Below are 20,801 nucleotides of genomic sequence, written 5' to 3' on the forward strand. Positions count from 1 at the left end.
GGTCAACTTATTTAGCCAAGTGGGTGGACTTTATTACCTGTGAACCCATACAAAGATGTTTCCATGGGTTAGAGCTCGCTCGAGTCAATTTGTAGCTGCTAAATTGTCTATTTAAAGATAATGTTAACTAAACTACCTGTGTCAATAAAAGTATAATAAATGTTATAATTGACTATAATAGCCTTAATCATTAAAGTGTCATCATGGGAGACTTCCACCCCCTCTAAGTCTTTGGGCCCAAAGTTGATTTTGAGTCTCTGTGCTTTCTCCTAACTACAACCAATCTCGTGAATTTCCAATTTACGAGTGTATGACATCCACGTCCGATTAGAGTCTCCATCAGTTGGTCCACCTGCGATCATGTCAATATCACCTCGAGCAGCATTATTGTGATTTTTTTCTTGTCGAGCTGTCACGGCTTCAGGCTGAGCTTTCTCCGGCACTTGAGGTGTTCTTTGGCGCCTCTCGGCCTCTCGCTGATCTCTTCCAGGCAAGCCATTTGGCCATCGATAAGGGTGATGGTTGGGTGATAGGGTGTGTCGGTGAAATCTTTGATTGTTATTCTGGCAATTGGCCAGATTATAACAATCTTGGGTTTCGTGACTGGATGACCAGTGGTATGTGCACCATAGTCGCTAGGCTCCCCGAGGGGGCTCGAGGTATCTTTCTCACTCGGCCTCCATATGTTGCACAGCCTGGGGCCATGGTTCTTAACGATGAAGCTAAGGACCCGTCTAGGGTCCTCTATGTGGTGGAGCAAGTAATGCTTGACACTCGGTTGCTAGAACTGCAATCAGTGTGGTGACTTCCTTCTTTCAGGTGGCTTGCAGCCCCTCGATATTAATAAACTTGGTCGCCCGATCAAGGAGATGGTCGAAGTTCCTTGAAGGTCTTCTGATTAAGGAATGAAAGAAATCATTATCAGTGAGGCCTTGAGAGAAGGCACTCACCAAAATCTCGGTGGTGACTATAGGGACATCCATAGCTATCTGATTGAGTTTTTTTATGTAAGCCCTGAATATAGATTGCTATTGTAGTCCTTCCTATCACATGTACTCGGGTGGCGTTCCATGTACTCAAGCGGCATATGGAAGAGTGCTCGATGATGCGAGATGGAGAATGAGGCTCGAGAGGTAGATGAGCGGGTCCTTCCTCCCGAGCTCCTCTTTCCCTTTGATGGGATGTTGTCAATGCTATAGGATTTGACAATGGCAGCGTGTCACTAGTAGCTTCTTGTTATTGTTGCTATGCTAGTTTCTGTGCTTGCGCATTAATGAGAAGCTCTAGATCTTCTTGCATTAAGGTGAAGGTGGTGAGTCATCCAGCTTCTTCTATCTTTGATCTTTAGATTCTGGTGAAAGTTCACACAGATTGTGCCAAATTTGATCCTATCTGAATGTTGGAGTGTATACTTTGTAAACATTTATTTTTGAAATAAAAGAATCACATTAGTCAATATTTACATTTATTTGTTAAATGTAATTGTTTAATTAATTTATATAAGTAGATAACATGGTGTGTGGTGTCACACTAAGAAGATCATGTTGTCGATTCTTTATAAATTATAAACAGTTGCTCACGACTAAGATGGAAAGGAACAAACCATCGGAATAGTCGTAGTGTAATTAAGTATTAGTTTATCTTGATTAATAAATTACACTGGTACACTCTAAGTGTATTGAGTAGGCCATTTAGGTAAGTTCTTTTGTATTGACTTAGTAAAAGAACTAGACCTTAGTTATTATGGATGTGTGTGCTCTTAATCCTAATATAATAACAAGCACATATATTTAATATTTATTTCTTTGACATATCAAAGGGTGAGGTTTATCTCGATAAATCAATATGTCCGATAAGTTGGAAAATGATATTACTTATAGTGTGTGTTGTTGATTATAGAAGGAATCTATGTCCTAGTTATCTAGGTTGAGAATGTCCCCAAGAGGAGCTCATAAGGATTGTCATGTTAAACCCTGCAGGTGGACTTAGTCCGACATGACAATGAAGTTGAGTATTACTACTCTTGGAGCTAGATATTAATTAAGTTGTCAGTAACTTACTTACTTAGTGGGCATTCGTAATCTTAAAAACAGGGAGACTAACACACTCATAATAAGAAGGAACTCATAATGTAATTTCGGATTGGTGCGGTAGTGCGGTAATAACTCTCTAGTGGAATGAGTTATTATCGATGAACTTGAGTTGTGGGTTTAGGGTGAGCACGGGATACTCAAGCTCATCGGAAGGCCAAAACCAATTTCTCCTCTAGGTCCCTGTCGTAGCCTCATTATAGCCTCAAGTCCATCCAAATGTAAGGCTCTTCTTGGTGTCCAAGAAGTGGGCCGGTCCAATGCTTGTGACCAAGCAAGGGCCGGCCACATCCTCTTTATAGGGGTCGGCCCTTTGCTTGGTGACCAAGCATGAAGGGGCCGACCACAATATTCAAACAAGGAGGGTTGTTTTTAAATTTTTAAAATCTTCTCTTTGTAGAAAACTATAAGTGTTAAAAGAGAGATTTTAATTTTTAAAAACTTTCCTTATTTGAATTTGGCCACATGTTTTAATAGAGAGTTTTAAAAGTTTTTAAACTTTCCTTTTTTAACCATCCTCATGGTTTAAGAAAAAAAAAAGGGAAGATAAGTTTTAAAATTAAAATTTTCTATCATCATGTTTAAAAAGGAAATTTTATAAGAGAAGTTTTAAATTTTAAAACATGGTTTTAATTTTTAGAACTTTCCTTTTTTTAACTCCTACTTTAGGAAAGAGAGCTTGTAAAATTTTATAAGAGTTTTTCTTGTAAAATTTTATAAAAATATATTTCCTTTTTCCCCTTGATGAGGTTGCTTGGTGCCCAAGCAAGTGGCCGGCCATATTAAAATTAATTAAAATCATCACAAAATTAAAATTGGTGATTGATTCAATCAAGAGGAAAGAAAAGGAAAAATAAAAAGAAAAAAGGAAAAACTCTTGGATGATTTTATTTTTTGTAAAAAGTTTTTCCTTATTTGCCTTGGGCAAGTAATATAAAAGAAGGGGTGAGGGGGCTTCATGAGACACAACTCTTATTCTTTAGCTTGGAGACTCTCTTGGTGGTCGGCCCCTCTCTCCCTCTCTTCTCCCTTTGCTCTCTTTTCTATTGTGGTGGTGGTGGCCGAATATTACAAGGAGGAGAAGCTCTTTTGGGTGGTGTTCATCTTGGAGGATCGTCGCCCACACGATGTCCAAAGCGAGGCGAGGAATACGACAGAAGATCTCAAGGTCATTAGCTTACAAAGAGAAGGTATAATTAGTAATTTTCTTTCGCATCATACTAGTTATTTTCTTTGTAAGAATTCTAAATACAAGAGGCAATTAGATCTAGTTTTTCGAATTTATTTTTCGAGTTTGTGTTTTCTTCTTTTTCGAATTTGTGATTCGATTGTTCTTTTTGGTTAACCTAGAGTTATTTAAGGAAATTAAATATTAGCTTTCCTTAAAAGGCTTTGTCTAGGCGGTGGTGGTTGCTCCCATATCCAAGAAGGTCATGTGCCTCGCCATGCAGTCCTGGAAGCCAATTTTGGAAATTAATATTTAATGGAATTAATAACATAGGTGGATTTGAATCAATAGTGTTAAGTTCCGCTTGCAATTCAAATCTAAACCATCAAGAACAAATAAGTTAAATTTGGAATCAATGATGTTAAGTTCCATCTACGATTCCTAATTTAACTTCTAAAGAACACAATAGGTTATTTAAGGAAAGGTTCGACACTTGTATAAAAATTTTTGTACAGTGGAACCGGTACGTTTTCCTATAACTAACCAACAATTGGTATCAGAGCTAGGGTTTGCCTCTGTGTGTTTAGAATTCAAATAGGTTATGAACATGGCATACATAATTTAGGCAGGATAATAGTAGGATGTGCTAACTCTTTGGTTGCAGGCTCCAACTATTATGACATTTAGATATTGTGTGTGATTGGACCCTTGGACATGTCAAGGGCATTATTTTGTGTGCATGATTGTATGTATCAAATACTGCAGGAGCTGTATTATTTTTAGAATTTTATTTTTTGTTCGATCTAGAATACATGTACATTCCCTCGTAGAATATAGGATCGATATATGTAAAATTCTATTTTTATCGTGGATCGGATTCTTACGAGGCGTGGTACTTTTTTCAGCACCAGAGGCGCAGCGGAATAAAAAGCAAGATGGATGCGACAACTCGACCCGATGGTGGTGGCTAAAGATGGCAGCAGCTAGGGTTGGAGCACATGGAGGACAGTAACAGAAAAAGGCCATAATAGTTGGAAAATGATTTCCATATTTATTGTTTTTATTTACTATAATGTGTGTGTATGCATGTGATGTATGCTAGCATAGGTTAAAATCCTCATTTTAAATAACTAAGTGGGAGAGGGATTTTAATAAATCTCATGGTCTCCATTACTGGTTTGTAAGTGATGCAACAAGCTTGTGTGTTGTCTCTGAGTGTCTCCCTATTAGATCAAACTTCCTTTTATGGATGGCTATAGGAAATTATTTAGGAGCATGTGATCTTCTCCAACTGAAGGGGCACAATCCTATTTAATGGACTTAGTATCAAGTAATGGTATACACTTAGACGCATTCAATAGTATCCTCCCCAACGGAGTCACTGCTATTGTTTTGTGTGACCAAAGTGAAACCAACTATTAATTTTATTTGTCATAAAGTTAGGATGACAAGATAATAAAATTAATGGGTCACACCCTCCTCTTACAAATGTTGAATTTGTATACGTCCACACTAACGTGCACTACAAGAAAATTGGGATTCTACAACACTTAAACGACAACGTTTTTTATAAAAAGCGTTGTCTATTTTTTTTTAACAACGCTTTTAGTGAAAAGCGTTGTCTATTTCATTATTTTCTTATTAATAGACAACGCTTTTCTTAAAACCGTTGTCTATTAGTGATTTTTACGGGTCAAAGACAACGCTTCGTAAAAAGCGTTGTCTATTAGACTTTGTTTTAGTGTCTACGACAACGTTTTTTAAAAAGTGTTGTCTATTGTTAAGTTCTCATTTAAACTTGATTAATACAAACCGTTGGATCTAAGTAAGGAGTAGAAAACCCGAACCCTTCTCCCAACTCCTATCTTCCGATCGTTTTTGATCCCTAAACCCTTCTCCCAACTCCTCATCTCACGCGGCCTTCTCCATCCAACTCCTCTCCGGCGAACCACTCCTCCGAACTCCTCTCCGTCAAGACCACACCTTCGTCAAGCGACAGATCCCAGTGCTGAGGCGATCAACCACGACAGATCGACCCATCTCTTCGCCTCCTTCACCCCCGACGAAGGTATGTTGCTACCGTTGTTTTTCTTGGGACCTAAAATCGAAGTCTCGTTAGGGGAATTCGGAACCTTCGGCAGCCTCTCTTCCCTCCGGCGAACGTTCACTGCGCTTAGGGTAGAGCAGGCGCATCAACTCTCTTCTTCATCTGCATCGCCAAGCTACCCTTTGCTCAGCCGATTCCCTTGCTATTGGGTTCACCTGCAAGTAATCCTCGTGCGCTGATCTCTTCTCGCTATCAGAAGGTCCTTTCTTAGGTTCTTCTCCACTGATTATCTTCTCTTGTCGTTCTTTGTTTACTCGGTAATGTTGAACTTGAGCTCTTGGGGATCTTAGTTAATGGTTGCCTGTGGGTGGGAAAGTTGCTCTTTTTTTGTCTTCTTGTTGTAGTGTTTTAGGGCTTTGTTTCTGAGGTGATGGTTCTTGGTGTTAGGGATTCTTGGTGATCTATTTTCTCCCTTGTGATCGGCAGTTTTGATGGATATACATTGTTTCTTTAATTCTCTCAGGTGTCAGTTAAACTTCGAATTGTAGTGCAAGTTTTCCTTTTAATTCTGTCTATTGTTGGTTCAGGATATATTCTAAACATGTAAGTGATCAATATAATTGTTCGGATAGATGGGTGAAATTATTTCATCTGCTGTATGATTTTAGATGAGAATGATGGTGGATTTAAGGTCAGTAACCCTCTTCTTTTGGTCAGAGAATCTCCTGGAATTTAATTTCTAGGGTTTCTTTAGATTGCAAAATGTTACTTCTGTTTACAGACTGCGATTAAATTGTGATGCCTTATCTGAGAAAGGTCAAGGTGAGCGTCATAAAGAAAACGTGTAAATGTTAACCACAGATAAAACACCTTGACTCTCCCAACCACACGCGATCTGCTTGTCAAGTATGCACTGAGGATGGCAATCACTTCCTACTCTAGGAAGAATATGAAACATAGAAAAGGAGGAAAAACTTTGTCCCAAGAAACAAAGGTAGCAGTGATCAAAGGTATGCTCTACTGAAGCCCTCATCAACTCGACTTTTTGATTTCTATGGTTTCTTTAGATTACAAAATGTTTCTTCTATTTACTGAGTACTACAAACCACAATTTATCATATTATAGTTGATTCTCTAGCAAAGTTTCACATTTTGAACTCGTTTATTTTGATTTGAAATGTCTAAAACTTTTACTAATGTTTGATGGTAAAATTTGGTGTTTGGTTCTTTATGCAACTTTTTATTGTTTGATATGATAACTTTTACTGAGTACTGCAATCATCCATATCTATTCCAAGGTGCAGAACCTGGGCCACCTTATACAACTGGAGAAAATCTTATTACAAATGCAGGTAACTCCAAATTCTTTTGAGATATTTTTACCTCAGTTGAAGTATGATAATTTTACTATAGTGATAATTCCTTGTTTTCTGAACATATAGTTGTTTTTGAAGGAAAAATTGTCCTGTTAGATAAGCTGTTGCCTAAACTGAAGGAACGAGATTCCAGAGTTCTAATATCTTCACAGGTCTATATCAATTGGGTCTTCAGTTTATCATTTGGAATTACATGCAAAGCCTGCTATTTTCACTTTTAATCTATTTGAAACTTGTGATATTTAATCTTTGTTGTTTACATATCTTGTTTGTCATAATCAAACTGTTTTTGTTCCAACTTGTTTCACATATAGCTGCCCAGTATTTGCTTCTAATGCTTGTTATTTACATATCTTGTTTCTCATAATCAGATTTTTTTCCCTCTAAATTGTTTCATACATATCTACCCAGTCTTACTTGCAGTAGAAGGTAACATATTAGTGTTTTATTGATTTAACACAACTGTTTGTGTTGTAATTTAGATGACTAGACTTTTGGACATACTGGAAGATTACTTTCTATATCGTGGTTACCAATATTGCCGGATTGATGGGAATACTGGGGGAGAAGAACGGGATCCTTCCATTGAAACATTTAATCAACCTGGAAGCTAAAAGTTCATTTTCTTACTTTCTACAAGAGCTGGTGGATTGGGAATTAATCTTGCTACAGCAGATGTTGTCATTCTCTATGATAGTGACTGGTATTCCTCTTCCATTATGTGAATCATGTTGCTACATTTATGCTCATCACTAAATTGTTATGGATACCTCTACTAGGAATCCACAAGTTGATTTGCAAGCACAGGATCGTGCTCATAGAATTGGGCAAAAGAAAGAAGTTCAAGTGTTCCATTTCTGTACTGAGGTATCATAATATTTCAGTTTAGTTTAACAGTTTAACGATGTTTTTGAATCATTTGGCATATCTAAAATGCAGTTTGCAATTGAGGAGAAAGTGATAGAGAGAGCATACAAGAAGCTTGCACTTGATGCCTTGGTTATTCAACAAGGACGATTAGCAGAACAGAAAAGTAATGATTTTTTCAAAGAGCTTACTAATGTGGTTCAAGCAATTTATCCATTATCTATCAGTTTTTTTGTTTCTAATCAATAACTTCCTCGATGCAGCTGTTAATAAAGATGAACTTCTACAAATGGTTAGATTTGGTGCTGAAATGGTTTTTAGCTCCAAGGACAGTACAATAACTGATGAGGATATCGATCGTATCATAGCTAAAGGAGAAGAAGCGACTGCTGAACTTGATGTGAAAATGAAAAAGTTTACAGAGGATGCGATAAAGTTTAAGATGGATGACAGTATGTTGATTCCTTTCTGATAGCAATTCCTAGATATTTCCTTGGAGGACTTATGTAATTTCTATTTTTTGTTACAGCTGCTGATTTGTTACGCGGTCAGAATTCTATTATTTTCGTATGAGTTTGAAATCATTAGCTAAGTTGATTATATGTAAAATTCGAATCTAGACATGGTAAAATAAAAATAATAGTTTCGTAAATATAAAAATAATGATTTTTAAATAATTTTTTAAAATTTTTTTTCTTTAAAACGACAACGCTTTTAAAGCGTTGCAAAAAGTGTTGTCTTTGTAAAAAAACAACAACGCTTTTAAAACGTTGTAATAGTGTTGTCTTTGCAAAACATGACTATGCTTTTAAAGCGTTGTCTTCACTATAAACGACAATGCTTTAAAAGCGTTGTCGTTGAGCAGACTTTTAACAACAGTGCCTTTAACAACGCTTTTTCTGGCACAAAGACAACGCTTTAAAAGCGTTGTCTATTAGCTTTTTTCTTGTAGTGGTGGCATGCAATATTCTCGGTGATTTGAGGTGTTGGTTAATTTAAAATAGTATTGTTTGAGGAATCAATATTATTCTAAATTTAGAGTCTTGACCAAAGTTATTTTTGTGATTCTTAGGATGACTTGCAACCCACTGGCCATTATACTAAAAGAGAACAAACTTACTGGTCCCAACTATATTGATTGGAAAAGAAACCTGGACATTGTTCTTACTGCTGAAAGTTATAAGTTTGTACTGACTGAGGCTTGCCCTGATGCACCTGACGGTGACTCTACCCTAAGAAATGGGTAAAAGCTGATGAGATGGCGCGGTCTTACATTTTGGCATCAATGTCAAATGTATTACAACATCAGCATCAAGATTTACCAATAGCTTATGATATAATGAACAATCTCAAAGAACTCTTTGGGCACCAGAGTAGGACTGCTAAGCAAGAGGCAATGAGAAAATTAATGACAGCCACCATGTCTGAGGGGACACCCGTAAGAGATCATATCCTCAAAATGATGGCATATCTGAATGAAATACAAGTTCTTGGAAGAGAAATCGATGGGGAAACCCAGGTCGATATAATTCTCCAAACGCTACCCAGAAGTTTTGAGCAGTTCCGCCTAAACTATAACATGAACAAAAGAGAGTATAGGTAACTTGGTGTAACTACAGCAGAAGGTATTTTTCAAAAGTTCTCGGATTCACTATCAAAATTGTTCTACTTCTAAGTCGAAGGCAAGAAGAAGAAGAAACAGTCTTTTCAACAAAGAAGGTGAATAAACCTCAAGAGACAGGAAAGATGGAATGAAGAAGTCAAGGAAAGTGCTTCATCGTGACATCGAAGGTGGACTGTTCTCGTAGGAACGAACAATAAAGGTATATCTCATACTCTAGTAGTTGAAACATGTTTAGCGGTGTTATCTACCAAGACCGTGTGTAGATACGGAGCCACTGATCATGTCTGCAATTCTTCCAGGAAACCGCGACTATTTGATGGAGAGATAACTGTCTACATGGGCAATGCTACTAAGGTGGTGGCTGTTGCAGTGGGAGACGTCTACTTATCATTTGATAGGAATAGAAATTTGATTTTAAGAAATTGTCTTTATGTACCCAGTTTTAGAAAGAATTTAATTTCAGTTTCTAAACTGCATTTGGATGGATATTCAGTTTCCTTTAGTAACAATGTCGTTATAAAGAGAAATAAGGTGATTATCTGTTCTGGTGCATTGGTTGACAATTTATACACTTTAAATCTAATTTCTCCCACAAAGCAAAATATGGAAATTAATAACACATCTTCTAACTCTAATAAGAGAAAAGAACCTTCGGAAATGAACCAAACGTATATTTGGCATCTAAGGCTTGGACATATTAACTTAAGTAGGATTTAAAGGCTTGTAGCCGATGGACTCTTGGGTTTATTAGAGTTGGAAAATTTTCCAACATGTTAATCTTTCTTGGAAGGTAAAATGACCAAGAGACCTTTTAAGGCCAAGGGGTATAGAGCCAAAGATGCGTTAGAACTGGTTCATTCTGATTTGTGTGGTCCTATGTCTATCCAAGTAAGAGGTGGTTATGAATACTTCGTCTCCTTTATAGACGATTATTCAAGATACGGATATATTTACCTGATGTGCCGCAAGTCTGAATGCTTTGACAAGTTCAAAGAATATAGGGTTGATGTGGAGAAACATCTTGGTAAAAGTATCAAGACACTACGGTCTGACCGTGGTGGCGAATACCTCTTTGGAGAGTTTAGGAATTACTTATCAGAAGTCAGGATTCAATCCCAATTGTCTGCACTTGGTACACCCCAGCAGAATGGTGTGGCAGAACGAAGAAATAGGACTCTTATGGAAATGTTTAGATAAATGATGAGTTATTCAGAATTACCAAATTCGTTTTGGGGATATACTTTAGAAACAGCAGTGTACATTCTGAATATGGTACCTTCTAAAATAGTTCCTTCTACTCCCATGGAATTATGTAATGGGCGTAAGCCTAGTCTGAATCATATCCGGATATGGGGTAGTCCAGCACATGTGCTGAAGGGAGATACTGACAAATTGGAATCACGTACAGAAGTTTGTCTGTTTATGGGATATCCTAAGGGAACGAAAGGTGGTTTGTTTTATAATCCTAAAAATCGGAAGATCATTGTTAGCACCAATGCTCGATTTTTAGAAGAAGATTATGTAATGAACCATAAGCCCATGAGTGAAATAGTTCTAGAAGAAATTAGAGAGGACACGTCTACTTTAGTACCAACAATACAAGATGAAGTACCACAAGAAACTGCAACACGAGTCACACATGATACACAGCCAGAGACAGTGCCTCGTCGTAGTGGGAGGGTTGTGAGGCAACCTGAGAAATTCATATTTTTGGGAGAGTTTTCGGACTTGATCCCAGGTAAACATGAACCTGATCCCCGAACATATGATGAAGCACTCCAAGATATAGATGCAGTATCTTAGCAAAAGGAAATGAATTCTGAAATAGAATCTATGTATTCTAATAAGGTCTAGGAGCTTGTAGAACCACCTGATGGTGAAAAAGTCATTGGATGCAAGTGGATCTACAAAAGGAAAAGAGGAATAGATAGGAAGGTAGAAACCTTCAAAGCAAGGCTTGTTGCGAAAGGGTACACTCAGAAAGAGGGAATCGATTATGATGAGACATTTTCGCCGGTAGCTATGTTTAAGTCTATCCGGATACTCTTATCCATTGCCGCTCATATGGATTATGAGATTTGGCAAATGGATGTCAAGACATCTTTCCTTAACGGAAGTCTTGAAGAAAACATCCATATGAAGTAACCAGAAGGGTTCATTGAAAAGGGCAAAGAGCATCTAGTGTGTAAGCTCAATCGGTCCATTTATGGACTGAAGCAAGCTTCAAGATCTTGGAACATCTGGTTTAATGAAGTAATCCAGTCATATGGATTTATTCAGTGTCCGGATGAGTCTTGTGTATACAAGAAGTGTAACGGAAATGTGATGGTATTTCTTGTACTATACGTAGATGATATTTTGTTAATTGGCAACAATGTCAAGGTATTATCGGACGTAAGGGTATGGTTGTCCAAACAATTTGATATGAATGACTTAGGAGAATGTGCACACATTTTTGGGATCAAAGTTATAAGGGATCGCAAGAAAAGAATGTTGTGCCTATCCCAAGCTTTATATATGATACAATCCTTGCTCGTTTTAGCATGCAAAACTCCAAGAAAGGTTTCTTACCTTTTAGGCATGGAGTAGCTTTATCTAAAGAGATGTCTCCGAAGACATCAAAGGAGATAGAGGGCATGAAGGCCTATAGGAAGCCTTATGTATGCAATGACGAGACCGATATCTGCTTTGTCGGGCATGGTTAGCATATCGAGTAACTCGCGAAGTACCTGAGAAGGACTAGAGACTATATGCTAGTTTACCAGGCAGATGATTTGCTCCCTGTGAGTTACACGGATTCGGACTTCCAATCAGATAGGGACAACAGTAAGTCTACATCAGGCTATATGTTTATTCTAGGAGGTGGAGCCATTGCATGGAAGAGTGTTAAGCAGAAATGCGTCTCGGACTCAACCATGGAAACTGAGTATGTGGCAGCTTCTAAGGCAACCAAAGAAGTTGTGTGGCTCAGAAACTTTTTAATGAACTTAGATGTGATTCCTGGTTTGCCCAAGATCATCACAATTTATTGTGATAATAGCGGTGCAGTTGCAAACTCGAAGGAACCACGAGCTCATAAGGCAAGTAAACATATAGAGCGCAAGTACCACCTGATACGAGACATTGTCAAGCGAGGAGAAGTTGTCGTCGCTAAGATTGCATCAATAGATAACCTGACAGATCCTTTCACAAAGACCCTTCCGGCGAAAGCTTTCTATCGGCATGTGGAGGGGATGGGAATTAGATGTATGGCAACAGATATGGCAGCTTAGTCTTTTAGTATAAGTGGGAGATTGTTGGAGTGTATACTAAAAGCCTAGTTTTTATAAACATTTATTTTTGAAATAAAAAATCACATTTGTCAATATTTACATTTATTTGTTAAATGTAATTGTTTAATTAATTTATATAAGTAGATAACATGGTGTGTGGTGTCACACTCAGAAGATCATGTTGTCAGTTCTTTATAAATTATAAACAGTTGCTCACGACTAAGATGGAAAGGAACAAACCATCGGAATAGTCGTAGTGTAATTAAGTATTTGTTTATTTTGATTAATAAATTACACTGGTACACTCTAAGTGTATTGAGTAGGACCATTTAGGTAAGTTCTTTTTGTACTGACTTAGTAAAAGAACTAGACCTTAGTTATTATGGATGTGTGTGCTCTTAATCCTAATATAATAACAAGCACATATATTTAATATTTATTTCTTTGACTTATCAAAGGGTGAGGTTTAGCTCGATAAATCAATATGTCCGATAAGTTGGAAAATGATATTACTTATAGTGTGTGTTGTTGATTATAGAAGGAATCTATGTCCTAGTTATCTAGGTTGAGAATGTCCCCAAGAGGAGCTCATAAGGATTGTCATGTTAAACCCTGCAAGTGGACTTAGTCCGACATGACAATGAAGTTGAGTGGTACTACTCTTGGAGCTAGATATTAATTAAGTAAGTTGTCAGTAACTTACTTAATTAGTGGGCATTCGTAATCTTAAACACAGGGAGACTAACACACTCATAATAAGAAGGAGCCCATAATGTAATTTGGGATTGGTGCGGTAGTGCGGTAATAACTCTCTAGTGGAATGAGTTATTATTGATGAACTTGAGTTGTGTGTTCGGGGCGAGCACGGGATACTCAAGCTCATCGGAAGGCCAAAACCAATTTCTCCTCCAGATCCCTGTCGTAGCCACATTATGGCCTCAAGTTAATCCAAATGTAAGGCTCTTCTTGGTGTCCAAGAAGTGGGCCAGTCCAATGCTTGGTCTTTATAGGGGTCGGCCCTTTGCTTGGTGACCAAGCATGAAGGGGCCGGCCACAATATTCAAACAAGGAGGGTTGTTTTTGAATTTTTAAAATCTTCTCTTTGTAGAAAACTATAAGTTTTAAAAGAGAGATTTTAATTTTTAAAAACTTTCTTTATTTGAATTTGGCCACATGTTTTAATAGAGAGTTTTAAAAGTTTTAAAACTTTCCTATTTTAACCATCCTCACGGTTTAAGAAAAAAAAAGGAAGATAAGTCTTAAAATTAAAATTTTCTATCATGTTAAAAAAGAAAATTTTATAAGAAAAGTTTTAAATTTTAAAACATGGTTTTAATTTTTAGAACTTTCCTTTCTTAACTCCTACTTTAGGAAAGAGAGCTTGTAAAATTTTATAAGAGTTTTTCTTATAAAATTTTATAAAAATATATTTCCTTTTTCCCCTTGATGAGGTGGCCGGCCACCTTCCTTGGTGCCCAAGCAAGTGGCCGTCCATATTAAAATTATTTAAAATCATCACAAAATTAAAATTGGTGATTGATTCAATCAAGAGGAAAGAAAAAGAAAAATAAAAAGGAAAAAGAAAATTTTCTTGGATGATTTTATTTTTTGTAAAAAGTTTTTCCTTATTTTCCTTGGGCAAGTAATATAAAAGAAGGGGTGAGGGGGTTTCATGAGACACAACTCTTATTCTTTGGCTTGGAGACTCTCTTGGTGGTCGGCCCCTCTCTCCCTCTCTTCTCCCTTTGCTCTCTTTTCTATTGTGGTGGTGGTGGCCGAATATTACAAGGAGGAGAAGCTCTTTTGGGTGGTGTTCATCTTGGAGGATCGTCGCCCACACGACGTCCAAAGCGAGGCGAGGAATACGACAGAAGATCTCGAGGTCATTAGCTTACAAAGAGAAGGTATAACTAGTAATTTTCTTTCGCATCATACTAGTTATTTTCTTTGTAAGAATTCTAAATACAAGAGGCAATTAGATCTAGTTTATCGAATTTATTTTTCGAGTTTGTGTTTTCTTCTTTTTCGAATTTGTGATTCGATTGTTCTTTTTGGTTAACCTAGAGTTATTTAAGGAAATTAAATATTAGCTTTCCTTAAAAGGCTTTGTCTATGCGGTGGTGGTTGCTCCCATATCCAAGAAGGCCATGTGCCTCGCCATGCAGTTCTGGAAGCCAATTTTGGAAATTAATATTTAATGGAATTAATAACATAGGTGGATTTGAATCAATAGTGTTAAGTTCCTCTTGCGATTCAAATCTAAACCATCAAGAACAGATAAGTTAAATTTAGAATCAATGATGTGAAGTTCCGTCTGTGATTCCTAATTTAACTTCTAAAGAACACAATAGGTTATTTAAGGAAAGGTTCGACACTTGTATAAAAATTTTTATACAGTGGAATCAGTACGTTTTCCTAGGACTAACCAACACTGAAAACTACATAGATGACACGCTGGGAACGGTGGATTGGCTGTTGACTGAGAAAGGACTTTTTGCTCCACAAAGTAGCTTCCTTTCTGTCCTGCACTCATAGAGACGAGCCAACAAAACATGTATTTTTGTGCATTATTTTGGCTCTTATTACTTAGCATTTTTATCTTCTCACATGCTAATTTTGTGTTTTATTACATTTTGTGAGTAGGATTTATTTTGGACTTAAATGTAAATTTTCTACAAATTATGAAATTTAATTTCATATTTTATGTGATTTTGTAGGAAATTCAAAGAGCCATGGATTAGGGTCGAACCGGATTTTATCAATTTGATTATGGCCCTAATTTTGTCGCGAATTGGGCATCAAACAATGAAGTACCAAACCCCTCCTACGCTAATGTAGCATAGAAATGACTCGGGTTGTCCGCCAACTAAAGTAACGATAGGATAGTAAACTTAGGATCATATGTTATTTCTATTTTTGGAATTTTTAAAATGGAATTGGGGGTTTGTGGTTTTGATTCTAAACCTAACAAATTAAAAGCAAGACAAGTAGGAAATTACCCTAATGCAGAATGAAATCTAACTAAGTGTGAATAATTAATCCACAACGCATTGTCACACTACGCTATGGATTAACTATCAACACAATTAATCTAGGGAATGAAATAGAAAAGCAACAAATGAAATCTAATCTAAATAATGAAAGACAATGCAAGTAATAAAGCTAAACCTAACCTAACTACAATTGCAGAAAATAAAAGACAACATAAGTAAAGCATAAAACTAAACTAGCATATAACGAAAACTAAAGCATGTAACGAAACCTAAGCTAATCTATCCTGATTACATTCGAATAAAAACTATAACTTAACAAAATTGATCAAACAAGACAAAGAAAGAGTTAACCAAACTAAAATGCATCAAAATAAACCTAATTACTGGTTGAAGCATTCATCGAACATGTTGTGAGCATTAATCAAATGAAGCAAGATTAGTGCAATTCAAACATAGAAAATCTAGTTCAATACAAACATTCAACTACAAAACATTAACACAAATAAACATAAGAAATGAACATGAAATAAGCTAGTAATTCCAACCATGATCCACACAACTTCTTCTTCAAATATCAACGACTACCCTTCACCGAAATATTTGTGTTAATGTTTTGTGGTTGAATGTTTGTATTGAACTAGATTTTCTATGTTTGAATTGCACTAATCTTGCTTCATTTGATTAATGCTCACAACATGTTCGATGAAATGCTTCAACCAGTAATTAGGTTTATTTTGATGCATTTTAGTTTGGTTAACTCTTGCTTTGTCTTGTTCGATCAATGTTGTTAAGTTCTAGTTTTTATTCGAATGCAATTAGGATAGATTAGCTTAGGTTTCGTTACATGATTTAGGTTTCGTTATATGCTAGTTTAGTTTTATGCTTTACTTATGTTGTCTTTTATTTTCTGCAATTGTAGTTAGGTTAGGTTTAGCTTTATTACTTGCATTGTCTTTCATTATTTAGATTAGATTTCATTTGATGCTTTGCTATTTCATTCCCTAGATTAATTGTGTTGATAGTTAATCCATAGCGTAGAGTGACAATGCGTTGTGGATTAATTATTCGCACTTAGTTAGATTTCATTCCGTATTAGGGTAATTTCCTACTTGTCTTGCTTTTAATTTGTTAGGTTTAGAATCAAAACCCCAAACCCCCAATTCCATATTAAAAATCCCAAAAATAGAAATAACATACGATCTTAAGTTTACCATCCTATCGTTACTTTAATAATTGGCGAACAACCCGAGTCATTTCTATGCTACATTTGCGTAGGAGGGTTTGGTACTTCATTGTTTGATGCCCAATTCACGACAAAATTGGGGCCATAAACAAATTGATAAAATCCAGTTCGACCCTAATCCATGGCTCTTTGAATTTCCTACAAAATCACATAAAATATGAAATTAAATTTCATAATTTGTAGAAAATTTACATTTAAGTCCAAAATAAATCCTACTCACAAAATATAATAATAACACAAAATTAGCATGTGAGAAGATAAAATTGCTAAGTAATAAGAGCCAAAATAATGCACAAAAATACATGTTATCACGATCACTTATAAAAGAATATTCTCGACAAGTCTGACAAATTGTTAGAATGTTGTTTACTCTTGTCGGCTGAGTATTTCCTAGCCAACCTATAAGGCCATCCTTCTTTATGCATGTCTTTGCATTAAGCTGCTCAGTTATGTTCTGCATAGTCTCTGCTCATGTTGTCGATTGAGTATATTTTGGCCGACCTATAAGGTTGGTCGTCTTTATGCCTGTCCTTCCATTAATCTACTCCATTGTGTTCTGTATAGTATTATTGATCCACTCATAAAATAATATGATGCATTGGGTGTGCTGAAATATATTCAAGAAGTCATATGACGTAAATTCATTTGGGAATCAATACGAAGCTGAGTGCCTTAGTCTCGGCTAGGTGATGTGCGCAAATATTATGATCATTTACGCATGTTTTAGCGCACATTCACGTACTTTATGCATATATATTCGTTGCATGATTACCTCTATTATCTTGTATCCATTATATATACTCTTTTGTTCGGATATCTGCTCTTTGTTTGGTTTTGTGTTGACAAAGACAACTTTCGGAGCGAAAACGACAATTATCGGTGCACCGGAACAAGCCTTAGAACATGGTCGCGCGATCTCGCACGCCCGTGTGAACAGACCGAAGAGGGGAAGTGCATGGCCATGCAACCCTGCACGGTCGTGCGGCAGAGACCGAGGCAGAACAACACACGGCCGTGCAACCCTACACGGTCGTGCCACCCAGTGACCGAGACAAAGAAGTGTCCGGCCATGCATCCTTGCACGATCGTGCTGCAGGGACCGAGGCCAGACACCACACGGACGTGCCAATTGGCACGGTCGTGCAATGCCACCAGAGAAGAGAATGAACACGGTCGTTCCATATTGGCACGCCCGTGTCACACAGCCGAACCCTAGTCTATATAAGGGTTTAAACCCTTTTTCTCTAGGGGGGAGCGCGGGGAAGCGAGCCGTCAGTTGGAGAAACATATTGAAACCATCTCATTCCGTCTTAAACCTCCGTCCAGCAATCTTCCACCACTGTATCGACTCTAGAAGCAGAGGATTAGATCTGAAGGTCACTCATCGTCATTGGATAAGCATATTATTTCTTTCTTTCTCCGTGTCTGAAGATTTTATGTTTATCTACATTATGTTTTTGGATATTTCTCTAACACTTATGGAGTAGATCCTTTGTTCTAGGACTGGGGAGTAGTTGTGGTTCAGTTTGATGTAAAACTCGTATTATGCTTATACTCGTTGGATGATCTTTTATGCTTTGTCTCAGTTGCATGTTGCTTGATTGTGTAGAACTTGTTAACCTCGTAGAGGGATTATCCCTAGATCGTACACCCGAGGGGCCCTAGTGACATGGGCGACCCGTTCACAGACATCTGGATTGCCCCCTTGAAAGGAGAGGCAAATTCTCCTCAAGGAAGCGAGAGACCAACCTTAGCTCTTAAACACTATTCTTGACTTACCAATTAGAGTCGTGCCCTCAAGACTTACCGAGATGCCCTAGTGACAGGGGTAAACTTTAACAGACCTTCTTAGGGTCCCTCTTTATTCTGGCATTTAAGATTAGCCACTTTAGCTTCCGGCAATTGCATGTTAAAGGACAATGGGTGTAGGATAAAACGTGACACATCAATACCACCACAACGAAACCGACCTCCTAGAACTCCTCATAACCAAGTGAACACTTCGACTCACCAGCTCTCGATTCTTTTTCCCGGCCTTTCTTCCCTAAATTATTCACAACCATTGGTAGTCTAGCTAACCCTTAGTGAATAATTGCTAGTGCTTATAACCAGTCCCTGTGGGATCGATATTTTTATTACTGACGACGAATCCGTGCACTTGCGGAATCGTAACACTAGGCATTTATAGAGAGGATTGTAAGGCTAAATGCCTTATGCCTGGTCGACCTTATATTTGCCCAAGCATGCATAGAGAGATTTGTGAGAATTAGGGAGGCCAACCATTATTCTAACCAAATCCCTGACTGATCGATTGTGAGGTGGGTCAGACATTCTGGCCAGCCTGCAAGGTTGGTCGTCTTTAAACTTGATGGCTATTGAATGACCGAACATGCTATCTTTTCAGTTTAGGAGAAACACGAAACCCCTTATGTTCGACCGGCTTAAGGATCATTCAACCCTCTCCCACCCAACTAGTAATCTGGTCATACTAGACCTGAGAGCCTTAGCACTAGGCGAATAATGAAACTAGGTGGGGAATACTCTCTGCCCTTGACTTTGACTGCCATGTCACCTTGACTTTGACCGCCACATCACCTTGACCTCGATCGTCACATCATCTTCTGGGTCCACTTGTTACTACCCGTATTATATGTATTGAAAGATTCCTTAGTTGATGAATTGATAAGATTGGACATCATCAATTTTATAAGAGTAGAATATGTTATGCTCCTTGGTTTATCTAAGCAGTTGGTCCTCGCTAACTGGAAACATTAAGATGTTGAGAGTATTTAAATTCGTTATTACAGTTAGAGATACAATTGACTCGGTATGATGATTTGAAATTAAAAAATAAGATTCAAATGTGTGATTTGGGTATGAGATCAAAAAAATAAGTTTTGAAATTCAATAGAAATCATGGAATTCGAGCGAGAAGTTTATATATATATATATATATATATATATATAATCAGCATTTTAGTAGAAAGTTGTTGATTCAAGAATAAAAAAGTTTTAGTTTAACTTGGAGATTAAGATAAAGGAACACGATTTAAGATCCATTATAATGACATTGGAGGTTGAGTATGGAACTCTAACTTGGATATTCAATAATTATAACTTATGAACAATGTTTGATAGATAAATTTGAGGTCAAAGATAGAATTCAAGACTCCAAAATTTAATATTCAACAACGATACTTAGTTTTTCAGAGACAATATAATGAAATTAAGATTTAAACTTGACCTTAACTATCTAAATTAGAGATTCAATAACCAAAAAAAAAGTGTGATAGATTGAAGACTCATCGATAGGCATAATATTCATCCTTGAAAAATTAGAATAAAATATTTGAAAATGAGATTTTTCAATATTAAGAAAGTGATACAGTATTCGATCAATGATCTTTAGTTTTGAAATTGTAGATCGAGGATCTAACAATTTTGGATTCAATTAGAAAATTTAAATTTGTTATTGGAGTTCAAGACCTAATTGATTCGGTATGATAATTTAAAATTAAAAAACAAGATTTAAATGTGTGATTTGTGTATGAAATCAAGAAACAAGTTTTGATATTCAATAGGAATCTTTGAATTTGAGCGAGAAGTTCACAATTAAAGACTCACGAAAGAGATTTCCAGACTCTAAAATCTTATATATATATTTGACATTTTAGTTGAAAGTTATTGATTCAAGAAGATTCAAAGGAATCTTTAATTCGAGCGAGATGTTCACAATTAAATATTTACGAAAGAGATTTTAAGACTATAAAATCTTATATATTTGATATTTTAGTTGAAAGCTCTTGATTCAAAAAAAAAAATAACATAAAGATTGATGTTCACAATTAAATACTTATGAAAGAGATTTCAAGACTATAAAATCTTATATATTTGATATTTTAGTTGAAAGCTCTTGATTCAAAAAAAAATTAACATAAAGATTTCTATTTAAATAGGAGATTGAGATATAAGAATACGATTAATTATCCAAAAACGACATTAGAGGTTGAGTATACTCTAATTTAGATATTCAACAATTATAACACATGAACAACGTTTGATACACCAATTCAAGGTCGAAGATACAAATTGAAGACTCCAAAACTTAATATTTGATAATG

The 20,801-nt window shown here is 36.5% G+C and overlaps 1 long non-coding RNA gene across 12 annotated transcripts; it reads left to right on the forward strand.

The window, feature by feature from the left end:
* Nucleotides 1-5,102: 5,102 nt before the first annotated feature.
* On the forward strand, nucleotides 5,103-8,129 carry LOC122009880. 12 transcript variants are annotated; one of them, XR_006119691.1, is made up of 10 exons: nucleotides 5,104-5,564; nucleotides 5,893-5,996; nucleotides 6,087-6,315; nucleotides 6,604-6,657; nucleotides 6,760-6,833; nucleotides 7,164-7,384; nucleotides 7,461-7,548; nucleotides 7,621-7,714; nucleotides 7,812-8,000; nucleotides 8,078-8,129. It is a non-coding gene; the product is annotated as an uncharacterized LOC122009880 (long non-coding RNA). The 12 variants fall into 12 exon arrangements; XR_006119694.1 differs by having other exon boundaries at nucleotides 6,167-6,315; XR_006119686.1 differs by having other exon boundaries at nucleotides 5,103-5,326; nucleotides 5,400-6,315.
* The last annotated feature ends 12,672 nt before the right edge of the window (nucleotides 8,130-20,801 follow it).

Source organism: Zingiber officinale, chromosome 8A, assembly GCF_018446385.1.
Source record: "Zingiber officinale cultivar Zhangliang chromosome 8A, Zo_v1.1, whole genome shotgun sequence".
Classification (NCBI taxonomy): Eukaryota; Viridiplantae; Streptophyta; class Magnoliopsida; order Zingiberales; family Zingiberaceae; genus Zingiber; species Zingiber officinale.